Raw genomic sequence first — 12916 nt, 5'->3', positions numbered from 1 at the left:
CAATAAGTGATGGAAATATCATTCCACTACCCTTCTTAAATTGAAAAAAATGAGTATCATTCATTTGAGGGCGATCGTTAGGTCCCAATCTACTTATCTGAATAAAACGGCTAGTTATATTTAGGATATAGGAGTGCCCCGTGAAGGCATTGATCCCCCGTAATTCCGCAAAAATGGTGCGAGCGAAAGCTTGAGGCTAATTACGTGGAAGTTATATTTTTTCCGGGTATTTATCTTTAGGGAACGGGAATCGTATTTAACCTTCCATATGAATGCACTACTTGTAAGACCTTGTGTTTAGCTGAATGTGTTAGTCGTGGCCCGGAAAGGGCTTGACGGAATAGGATTAAGATTAGGACGACTCACAACAAGTAAAAATATGTATATCTTCAGGATGGGCGGAAAATGTTAGAAGCGGTTGGTCCTTCCGAAGGAATGATGGAAGTATGTGAGTGCGGGACATTTTAGGAACGAGAGACGAAGAAAGAGGTTGAAAAAGAAGGATCGGACACGGAGCAAGATGGGTAAATCAAGAATGGGTGTACTGCCGTGTGAGAGTGAGGGGGAAGAACGGTGTGGGAGAGCAAGGAGTGGAGCATCTCCCTATCCATCGGCACAAAGTACGTGGGCCTTGAATGGGTGAACCCCGAGAAGCATAGGGAAAACGTAGGTGTAGCAGGGGTGTTGGTGGGAGGCATGTTTTAGGGGTGGGGATACGGAGGAGACCTGGGGAGACGGAGATTGAGGAGAGGGAATATGAAGTAAAAAAGAAGGTGGGAGGGAATTTAGGAAGGCGGGTTGAGGCGCGGGGGAGGGAGAGAGATTTCCTTGCGGAGAGGGTGGCGGACGGGATGGGGCGAGGGATGGGAGAGTGCCGGGATGGTGGTGGTGGGTGGGAGGGAAGTTGGAATGGGGAGAAGCGGTGGTATTACGGAGGCAGTTCACGCCTTCCTCGTTGGGACAATGGATTGGATAACCCGTGGCTATGGAAACAGGGTCGGTTGCTTAGCAACGGCGGAGAAATGGATGGGAAGTGCTGGGAGATGGAAGAGTTTTGGGGAAGGAAGAAGGTTGGGGAAGTTTGGAGGAGTGGAGACGGGGAGGCAGGGATGGGGGTGTGGAGGCTGTAGGGAGGTTGCATGATGTGGAGAATGGGAGAAAAGTGAGTGCGCTTGTGCGTGCGTGCGTACGTGTGTGTGTGTGTGAAGGGGTATGGATGGAGAAAGAGAGAGAGAGAGGGTGGCGGCTGAGCTGGGAGATGGGGGAGGAGGGGTGGTTGACGTGTAGGAGGCAAGAAAGAGAGGGCCGAGGAGGTCTTCGGGTGGGAGGGAGAGGAGGAGTTTGCCTGTCGAAGGATAAGAAACGGCTGGGCTTTGGGTGGAAGAGGAGCGGGGGAAAAGACGGCGAAGGGAGAGGTGTGGGGTCCCCGGGATGCGAAGTAGGATGGATGGAAAAGGGGCGAGTGCAGGGAGGAGTGGTTGGAGGTGGAGAGGATCGGCAGAGCGGGGGTTCTTCGGAGCAGCAGGGGTAGTGGTCGGGGGGGGGGTATGTGGGATGCTTGGAAGGAGTCACTCTCACACGCGCGCACACACACACGCACACACTTCTCTGTCCTTCTCGCTCTGTGCCTGGAAGGAGATCAGTGGAGGAGGAGAAGGTAAGCATTGAGTTCTCGGGGAGTAGTGATGTGCACCGGTCTTTGTGGTTGTGTTAAAGGGATGATGGAGTGGGGGAGGGGGTCAGGGGGCTGGAAAGAAGATAACTGCAAGACAAATCTTTATTATGTACGGTGGCGGATTCTTTCTCGTGAAATAAAACGCACCCGAAAACATCTAAAACCACGGCGAGATCATTTATGGCGTAAATATACGTGGGCGAAATGAAACAGTCTTGGTGGTGTACAATTCCGAAGGCGTGAAGTGTGACTATTTGAACCTTCGATTATATCACTTTTGAGTGAATACTAGTATTTCATACTGCGTAGAAAGGCAATTTTATTCTAAAATCACAATTTGGAGTGCGAAAATATAGTGCAGAGTGCCTTTAACGAGTCTTAAATTCTTATGAGAAAAAAAATAAGGAATTGCTTTGAAGACTAAATGAAGGAGAACCACAGTTATGTCCGTTTCATTTTACCCACAGTTATTGTTTCCTTACTATATTTTTCCAATTGATGAATATGCCATTTTACAAGGTCTGTCCCTAAAGTAGTAGGACTGAGTCGATTAAAAAAACATTATTGCCAGAATTGATACATTCACTCAACTGCCACCACCCTCCAGCCTTTCCTGAGACTCCCCTCCCTCTAGCCCAGCCATAGAAACCGCTGCCCGTCCTTCATTCTATCCGGGAAAAATTAAGTCCGATTATTTCGGGCCAGACTTCACAACTCGGGGATAACCAGTCAAAACCTGTATCTTAAGGTGATTATCTAACTGCGAGTATAGGAAATTCTTTGGGGTTGAAAGGAACTTTGAAAGGTTTTAACACCCATTAATTAATCATGAAAATGGGAAACAATTACAGGTAGAAATGAATATGAATTCAGTCCTGTTGTGTAGAATTATCACCTACTCTGACCGTGTAGGAAGGGAATATGATAAGTCTCAGGAATGCGACAATTGCACTTTTTTTACAAAACAGGGGCGGTTGAGAACACGAGGAAGATAATTTATCTGGAGCAGTTTAGTAATTAAAAAGAATAATTGGATTTAGTTGGTGGAGCAAGGAAAAAAATTCCTATGGCTGTGCTGGAACTTTCGTGTTAAAGCTGGATTTTTCATGCAAAATGCTTCCTACCCTTTTGACCGCCCACATTCCTAAATATGTAATACATTTTAGTCCTTCGCGGTGCAGAAGACTAACATTTATATTTTTGCCATTTCAATGTATGCTTCGGTCCTTACTCAGCGAACTCCTCAATCGAATCCTTACAAATGGCCTCAGCACGTCTAGTAAAAAATGATAGCTCAAGAGGGAGTAGGATTGACTGCATGGGAAATCTAGAGGAAGAAGGCGAACAGAAGCGATGGATTGATGGAGGAACAGACGAAAGGAAATATAAATTTGAAGTATGATGCTGTCCTATTGTTTGTGGGAAATGACAGTCATTGAATATCCACATTGAGTTAGCTCTTTTCTTTTGATTAAGGTACTTTCATTGAAATTTACCAAAAATATACCGATAATTTACCACCGCTGTGGATATCGCAGTATTCCATTGAAACACGCTCGATTAATAATTTAGCCTCAGGGGTATAACTAATGCTACTATTACTTATAATATACGATATATCGTATATTCGGTGGTTAATATTTTGCATAGGAGTTATTTTACATTGGCCAAATATAAATAACGATCGATAAAATCGTATCCCTGATATAATTGGATAAAATATGACTCTTGAAACAAAAAATATGGGAAAATACTTTTTGATAATGGATTTTAAGCCAGTCAAAGACGTGGGATGGGAATAATGAATTGGATTCACATCAGTTTAGGCCAAGTTGTTTGGTGTATTCTTTTCGGGTTTCTCCTTCAGCTATGCCTCACGTTTGGTGAGATTAACGTAAAGAGAGATAGATTAAAAAGCGTGATGTTCTGAGCTAAAAACATTTTGAATTGAGGAGCATTGGTCTCAAATGTAGGATACTTGGTTTTTTTTGGGAATGCCCTTCGTGGTAAATTCGTGTAATATATGTGCGTAGGCACCTAGTGCGAACGAAAGTATTTTTTGAGAAAAGTTAGTCTGTTAAAATTAAGAAAACTGAGGAAAAACTGTGCACCCTCAAAAGGTTGAGGATTTCAGAAACAGTTAGAGGCATGAAGAACGTTTGTACGAACCCTGAATTTCCTAACCAACGTTATATATAATAAACAGTATTTCTCAGGAGGTAAAAAGTAAAAAAAGCTGAATCCGAAAACGATATCTTCCGAATTTAGTTTCTTAGAACCTGGAAATCGTAAATACATCGTCGAGCTTATTTCCAAAAATAATATATTTTACAAATTAATATATTTTAAGAAAAAACCTCGAATTTGTGCTCTAATTTTTATTAAAATTGCAAATATTAAGAGTAAACACAATTTAAACAAACAAGGCATAGTCCTAATACATACTTTAAAATTTGCTCAGGTTTCTATTCTGGTTGCTTCACATTATTACGGAACAACTGAAAAATTTCAGAAATCGTGTTTATGAGTGATAAAACCCCAAATTAAACTTTTTTCTATATGCTGATGAACTGATTTTAAAATTTTATAAAAATTATTTTAAAGATACGGTTTTGTTTTATATTTAACAGTGAGTCTAAGATATGAGTAAATGAAACCTAAAAGGTCTTCGTTGGCCGCGGTAATTTGTAATTCGGGGTTAGAGTAGGCTTCCCTGTAAAGTTTTTTTAAGCAAGAAGAGTTTTCAATTGTTAAACGTATGCCACAATACTATGAAAAAAAGTCGGAGTTTATTTTGACGATGAAAGAAATGAGATTTAAAGAAAGATAAAATTATATACCTGGAGAGAAAAATCTTCTCTTCAGCTTCAATTGGTTTTAAAATATAACGTTTCTAGAACTTTGGTGATAAATTCAAATATCATTCGAAATAAATATGTCGAAGCGATAGGTATAAATCAAAATCATAGAAACCAAAAGGGCGAGTTAGATAAAGCAGTTCATTTTCATTTATTTTACAAATAATTTTTATAAAAGGTTAATATTATGGTACAAAAAAAATCATTTTTTTAGAAATGGATACCTGCAGCATCCGTGTTAGATTTAGTAACTTTTAAGAGTAACAAATTACGAAATAATATCCCTTAGTCTCTAATTGATTATAGTAAATTAACTGGCCTCGGTGGCGGTGGGGTAATGTTCTCGTCTGCTAACCCAGAGGTCTCGGGGTCTGTTCCCACCAGGTGGGTTTTATTTCACCTTTGGCTTCGGCGTTTGTAATTGTCTGATTTGTATTGTTTAGGGATTAGGTGAAAGTAGGGACATTATACCAAATATCCCCCCAATTAAGTCGTAAATTATTTAATTGTATCATTTTAAAGTGGAATTGTGGATTTGTTCACCTATAAAATGGCATCAGGTCCTTGAGTCCCATTATTCACAGTTAAATGATTAGAAAAACACCCTCAAAAGCGAATAATTTCCCTGTGTTGCCCGATGCTTCTTAGGAAGATTACAAGACAATCGGCCGGATTGGGTGCATCTGTGGGTGCTCAGAGGCGTATCTTGGAATTAAACCAAGGCCTCCTGGTCAGTGCCTTAACATTCTTATCTCTGTAGTTTTACGTCCCTAAAGATTAAAATTATATCCAAAATTGGTGCTGCATCTAGGAGTGAAAATTAAAGTCTATATCTTATGAAATATATATCTAATGAAGTATATTAAGATAACAAATTTGCGCTATTCCACTAGTTTATTGGTAACGTACAGATACAACGTGTTTCGATTCACACAACCATCCTCAGTTACAAGATCTCTCTGAGGATGGTTCTGAGCACCGAAATGCGTTGTACGTTGCCAATAAACCTGTGGAAAGATGAAAATTGTTTTTCTCCTTTTGACGAACTTCCACTACATCTCGCTTGAATCTGTTGAATGTGTATACAAATAAATAAATAAATATATATATACACGCACATATATATATATACACACACACACACATATATGTGTGTGTGTATGTATAAGCTATACGTGTATATATATGTGGATCGCGGTAGTCCAGGGGTAGAGCGTTGGACTACTAACTGGAGGGCCCGGGTTCGATTCCTTGGCAAGCGTCTCTGGGCACTTGCAGCTCCACCCAAGCTATGCGATTTTTTTGGGCACCAGATCTTCCTGGGAAACCACAATCGGCATAGTGAAAGGAACTGGCCCCCCTTCCCTGATGTGTGAATTTTACACGCCTTCGGGCTGAACTCAAATAGGAAACCGACAGTAGGTTTCATTACTGTGTTTATGGCTTATATATATATATATATATATATATATATATAATATATGTGGTATATATATATATATATATATAATATGTGTGGTATATATATATATATATATATATATACCACACACACACACATATATATATATATATATGTATGTGTGTGGTAATACTTTCTACTGAGGCTGAACTGTAGGAGGCCTCAGAGAGGGCTGAAAGCTCAAACTTTATGAATTGCCAGTGTCCTTTTTCGTGTTTTCTAATTTATTTTTGTGTTTTATTGTGCCTTCCAAATGTACTATATATTGCTCTCGTGAGTTTCTCTAAATCATCGATTTATACCTAAGTATATCGATGATTAAGAGGCAATTACATATTCTTAGAAAAATTCCTGACAACGGCGGATGCCGAGAAATAAATTCAAAAAGTAATTCAAATCCCTCGTCATTTTTCATGTTTCTGTGGATGAGCCTGACAGCATTTCCTAATTGTCTTTAAAGCTTGCGCTTTCGTAGGAAATTTGTCACACATTTCCCTTTTACCTGTCATTGTTCATCCGCTACGACCACCGCATCAAGTCACGATAAGAGAGAGGAAAGGATTGAATGCAGTGCCAGGGAGGGAGTTGGTGGGATCATTCGAAGGACCCTTCCTTCCCTCATCGCCTTACCCTTCGCTCTTTTCCTCGCACCCGCTCCCCCAACATCTCTAATCTGATTGGGAAGCTGCTTATGAAAGCGACAGTGCCAAGGCAACCGGAGCACACCACCGCCGCGGCTCGGCAGAGCGGGATGCGAGGAGAGGGGTGGCGGAGGAGAGAATTCGGTGGGGATAAGTCGGGGCTCGACCGTGGGTAATGCGATCTGCGCGACACAAACATCGATGCCGTTCCCCTCTCTCTCTCCCTCGGTTTCCCTCCACCCGCACCACTTCCCATCCTCTGCTCTCCAGCACCCCGTATCCTCCTTCGTACATATAGTGGGCCTCACACAAAGAGTGAATCGAGAAGGACTTCTAGAGTTATTGCTGGCAAATTACCGGGGTGAATTATGAACGCCATGACCGTTGGAAAAACAATTGAAGTCCGTCTTCATTATCTGCGATTGGTTGAGGATTCCCTCCTCATGAAAATCCCCAGCGAGGAGCATCCCGACGGGATTGAAGATCCAAGTCTTCCGAGATTTACTCCGCGTCGGTTTATACGTATGGCTGGGGCAACTGTAATGTCGGTCGGCGTTGCAGTGGGCGTCTTCAGGCCACTGCTAGCCTGAAGACGCCGACTGCAGCGCCGGAAAAATAAATGTCACACCGAAATGGACCGTTGCTGAGTAAATCCTGTTAGACTTGGGATCTTCAATAGCTGCTCACCGCGGAACCATTCACAAAGATCTTTGTTAACTTTCGCGAAGGATGCTGGGCCAAAAGGAACTGCCGCGTTAGAGCAATGTTGTCAGCAATGCAAAGAAATAGCTTCAATAATAGTGATTTGATTTCAGTAAATCAGCCATCATTTTGAATACTGATGAAGTTGAAGGTATTTTGCGGATCCAACTGAAGGGTGGTTGGTAAGATAATTGGAGTTCCAGAGGTTAACAAATAAAATTGGATATTGGAATTCATTATTTCCTGAAACTAAAAAAAACATGTGCAATACAAAAAGAACAAAAGTTGATAGAGGAGAGTAACTTTCTAGAAAATATACGGTGGTAGTGACAATACTGACGGTTTAAAATTGAGGGCAATATTAATCGTTCGAAGGCTTTTCTTTTACCTCTCTGAATTTATTTCTATTTTTACAGCAATTTATAATGTTCAAACGGTAGACCAGTTTCAGATCGAAAACAAAAAAAATCAAATTTTGCCATATTGGGGAGCACTGTCAACCAGGAGATTCTAAATTACCATTATAGTACCTTCACTATTAAACACTGTAATCACACGCATACTTTAAATATATTCCTCTATTTATTTTACTCTAGGGTTTTTTCTTAAATTTCAACAGTTCAAGTAATTCACTCAAGTGACCGCTCCAAAAATCTGGTAGCATAATTAAATTATTAAACAGGGTTATATTTACCTGTATTTCTCCTCGCAGTCATAAATAAAGAGTGCTCAGCCATAGTAGGCCGTAAGATGTATTGAATTTTTTATTGATTAGCATTATGGTAACTTTAATTATTAGTCCAGTATGCTAGGAATAATATTTAAGTTACTATAGGTATGATATACCCCAATTGATGCATTGAATGGCCACTTTGAATGGCTTACTTTGTGACGTAGAGTTTTAGCTCAGGAGAGAGCTTGGAGGGAAGGAGATGTGGAAAGGTGAAGGTGGGACTTGGAATCGCCATTAACTCGCTTCTGTTGAAAATGGGATTTCACTAGTTATCACCCCACACGAAGGATTATGCGTGTGCTTCGCATGAAGTGCTCTTCACGCAACACGTGAGAGGAGGCCAGGATAATAATGGGAATTCCTGCCCTTCCTGAGAAGAGAGCTCGTAGATGCTAGAAACCAAACACAATGACCACTACACCAATCAGATTAAAGGGGTTTAAGTTGGTCTAATCGTGGGATTAAAAGAGACTACGTACCCAGTGCATGCCGCAAAGAGAATTGTCTGCGTTCGGTTGTGGCGGAAACGCAAGTGCTGCAATGTGGGAGTGGTGGGCTCTACAGGATAACTGTAACATGGCCAGAAAGGATTGGACTCATTTTATTACGTGTAGTCGTGTAGTACGAGATCGTTTTGCGTAAAGCTGAAAATTTGTTAAAAAATATTCAAACACTCACACATACATGCATACTTATATATAAATAAATATATACAATGTGCAACAACATAACTTCCTTTTTTGAAAGCGTTTTGCGCTTTAAAAAAGGAAGTTATGTTGCCACACCCTGTATTTAGGTGTGTGTATACGTTTTTGTATTTGTGGGTATATGTATAGAAATATATATATATATATATATATATATATATGTATATATATATATATGTATAGAAATATATATGTATGTATATATACACATACACAGAAGTTTCCGTGTGTATGTACACATACATACGCAAGTTTCCACGCATTTATCTCAGTTCATGATAAATACATGGAAACGTAAAAATATGAAAATAGAAGAATCTTGTACTTAAAGTTCTACCTTCAGAATCAAATAACGCATAATGTCGATGCGGAATAGAGTGAAAAAGCGTTTTCCTCAAAAATAGTTATTGTTCAGAAGTGTCACTAATCACTCAATAATTATTACTTAGAATTTATTCCATTGAAGTTAAGCCATTTCACACCATTCCACTGAAACTAATCATTGAGATTATTGGTCATCATTTAAAGAGAAATTTTGAATTATATAGAATTATTTAAGAAATCGTAATGAACGTTTTGGGCTTGATTAACGTGCATTCATATTTTCCATTTTAGCTTTTCCATTGAGCTTCTCTTAGCTGATCCCTCCCTCCGGGAAGTCGTGTGTTGTCACCAATATCCTGTTCAAGGACGAGTGGGAGACGACTATATATATATATATATATATATATATATATATATATATATATATATATATATATATATATATATTTATATTTATATTTATATATATATATTTATATTTATATATACATATATATGTATATATATGTATATGTATGTATGTATGTATATATATATATATATATACCCACATATATATTCAATATTGTTATATATATATATATTTTTTTTTTGCAACATTATTTACTTCATTAATGCTAAATGTGGTTGCTGATAACTTCTCAGCTTACTCCTTACGTACATGGCTAAAGGCGCATCACGATTGGAATTGCGTTTGCAGTCCTCCGAGAGTAAAAGGAGTTTCAGTTATACGAATAATAAATGAATATATAACTACTAGGGTAGCTAATGGTGCAACGTTCGGGCATTGCAAATAATTCCTGGATTTTTCCCCTTCCGACATACGGGGGTAGTCACAGATGTACCTGACGTGACGTAAACAAGATTTAGATGACGGTTGTTTGAAAAGAATAGCTGTAATAAAAAGTACCAATATTATAAAGCTTAAGCTTCTAATTTGACGACACTACTTTGCTTAGTATTTGTTTGGCGGTCATTAGTAATGAACCATCTCAGTGAATTTTTAACATGGGAAGGTTTTGTCATCCTTAAGTGATACAATAATTTCATTTGAAAATTCTGCCACAGGCCTCGTAAGTTAACCTATATTAAGTCAATGCTTTCAGGTGACTAGAATTAGCTGAGAAATCACAGATCGCGTTGAGGAAGGCGCTTCCTCTCCACCCCCATTCACCCTCTAGCGTGTCGGCTTCAATTAATAAGGGGTCAGTAAGAATTTGAGCCAAACCCACATCTATCTGAACCAACCTGTGGGTTGAAGGGGTAATCGTTTATCTGAATGTCTTACAATATAGTAGTTCATATCACTGATGTCCTTTTACAATAATACTCATCGATTTATTACAATACTACTCATTTTTACAATAATACTCATCGAAAGTTAGATTACGTGAAAAAGATTCCGAAATTATCAGCTTATACAAACAAATTCCATTTTTCTTACATTGGAATATTCTATTTAAAATGTTGTTCATTCTTGTAACGTTTTTGTTTTAAAAATACTGTTATAATGTCAAAATAGTTTTAAAAATATGTATCGAATTAATTGCATCCGAGTACATACTTAAGACATAAGATTAATTTTTTCTCGGTTTTTTTAAAGTAAAATGATAAGTACATGGTATTTAAATATGCCGTGATATAATTATTTTCGCCAGTGGTTCGAAGAGATAGAAATGAGCAGATTGAAATTGAGTGACATTTTCAAAAATATCTTCTTCAGATTATCCAACTGACATGCTCATCTCATTCCTATTTATTTCTCTGAAATGTATGTTTTCTTTGTGTTCACGATATTTTAGCATTCCGTAGCACGAGCATTCAAATTTGGAACCTACTTATTAACTGAAACAAATAGAGTTATTAAAATAATACCCATAAATACTCATTTCACTCGGTCCTCATAATCTCCCTCCTCATCGGTGTATCTCTCTTGCTAACCTCTCTTCTTCTCACCGAGAGGGCATTGCTCCGGGCAGATAGAGTCGTGTTACCGTGGCAAAATTTGGGAAGGGTACCATTATGCAAGGAAAAAAAATGAGATGAATAAAGAATGAATTTTCAAGGATATGGGGAGTAAATAGACACGATGCGTAGAAGTGTCCATGCGGTTAACTCTAATTTCTCAATATTCTATAAGTTTGAGAGCATAGAAGAACAGTACGTTAAGATCTGGTGCTTTTTCGGCGTATTTTCTAAATGAAGTTTTCTCGGGTCTCCCACCGGGTCAGGGAAGAACAGTGTTTGAATGTACTAACGCTGAATGTTAAAAGGTTATGCACACTCCTAGTACTTGCCGCACCTATTCTGATTGGTAAAATATTAATATAACAGTATATAAATAAATTTTGAGTTTATCTACCAGTCTTTCTTTGAGGCTGGTTTCACCAGCAGAGTTAAAATACCCTATGAAAGATCTATTTTTGTCGTCTTGAGCCAAGTGAGCATCCGTAGGTTCTTTTTGATCAAGCCGAACTCATTTATACTTAATTTATTCTTTTTGAAAAGGGGGAACATCATATGACTATTTCTCATTTAGGAATATTTTTTGCCTCTTGAGTGTGTCAGAAACTGAAGCTATAAATTTCAAACGTTATCTGAATTAAATAATGGGAAGGTCGCTAGATTTCGCTATTTTCCTTGCAGGTATAAAATATCAGAGAATTTTTTCTTAATATTTTGTAGAAGTGTTTTAAGAGCCCAAGTTTACCTCAATATTTCATTTTATTTGGTTTTTTCTGCGGCTGGAAGCAGCCGCTCATCTCAGAGTTAAGGAGAAATTGTCGGGGGCTTTTACTTGTGCGTTGCAAAATTATGAAAAAAATGGCGCACCACAAGAACTTCTGTGTTAAATCTTCTAAATTAAAGTGGGAAATTCATAATCCTACGTGGTACTCTGCAAATATTTAGAGAAACGATAACGTTGAAAAGGTTTATCTCACGGTGTACCGGTGGTATTTTTCGAAAATCCTTTGAAATGCAAACACTTTAAAATTATATGGCGCAGGTTATGGGCTATTTCCAATTTGAAATGCGGCTGATAAACAAACGAATCACCTCTAAAGTAAAATAGTGGATATTAAAAAAATAAGCAGCGGTTATTTCAGCATGGCTGAAAAAAAACGAGTAGCATCGCCTCTCTAAATGGAGAAATGAAGCGAATTTCGGCATAAATTTTCACCCAACCATAACGTTGTTATCCATCTAATAACATGACAGCGTAATAAAAACGCTTGGCCCGAAATGGGTTGAGGGGAAGTGGACGCTACGCGGGAAGCCATCAAATAAAACCTTTCCTCGATATACACGACATGTTGTGGCGGTGAAGAGATATTTCTTCCCTCCGCCACCCCCGGTCCCACACCCACTTTCCTTCCTTCCTCCCTCCCACACTCCCCTCCGCTTTCGAACACCCAACTCTCCTCCTCAAAGTCCCCCTCCCCACATACGCCCACTCCCCCTCAAGGCGGAAAAGTTCCGTCGCAAGAGATGCATCCATGCCTTAGCCCTTTGGAGAAAAAAATCTTATTAGATTATTTTTATTCTCTCCTCCTCGCATATTGATCGGAGCGCATGAGTGGAAAACAAATGAAACTCCCCATCAAAAAATGTACGGAAACAATAAAAGTTTCGAGGAAATAAAACTGAGCGAGCGGTTTTTTTATTTAAGAAACCAGTATCCGGGACGAACTCCCAAGGGATTTCCAGACACTCCTTAAGACTTTGGCCACCTGTTCGAGGGACTGGGAAGAGATCCAGGCGAGAGGAGCAGAGCGGATATGAGAGGGTTAGGAGGAGGGGTGCGGCTTGAGGG

Source organism: Hetaerina americana, unplaced genomic scaffold, assembly GCF_022747635.1.
Source record: "Hetaerina americana unplaced genomic scaffold, ioHetAmer1.1.p SCAF_1, whole genome shotgun sequence".
Taxonomy (NCBI): domain Eukaryota; kingdom Metazoa; phylum Arthropoda; class Insecta; order Odonata; family Calopterygidae; genus Hetaerina; species Hetaerina americana.
This window is presented reverse-complemented; position numbering follows the sequence as displayed.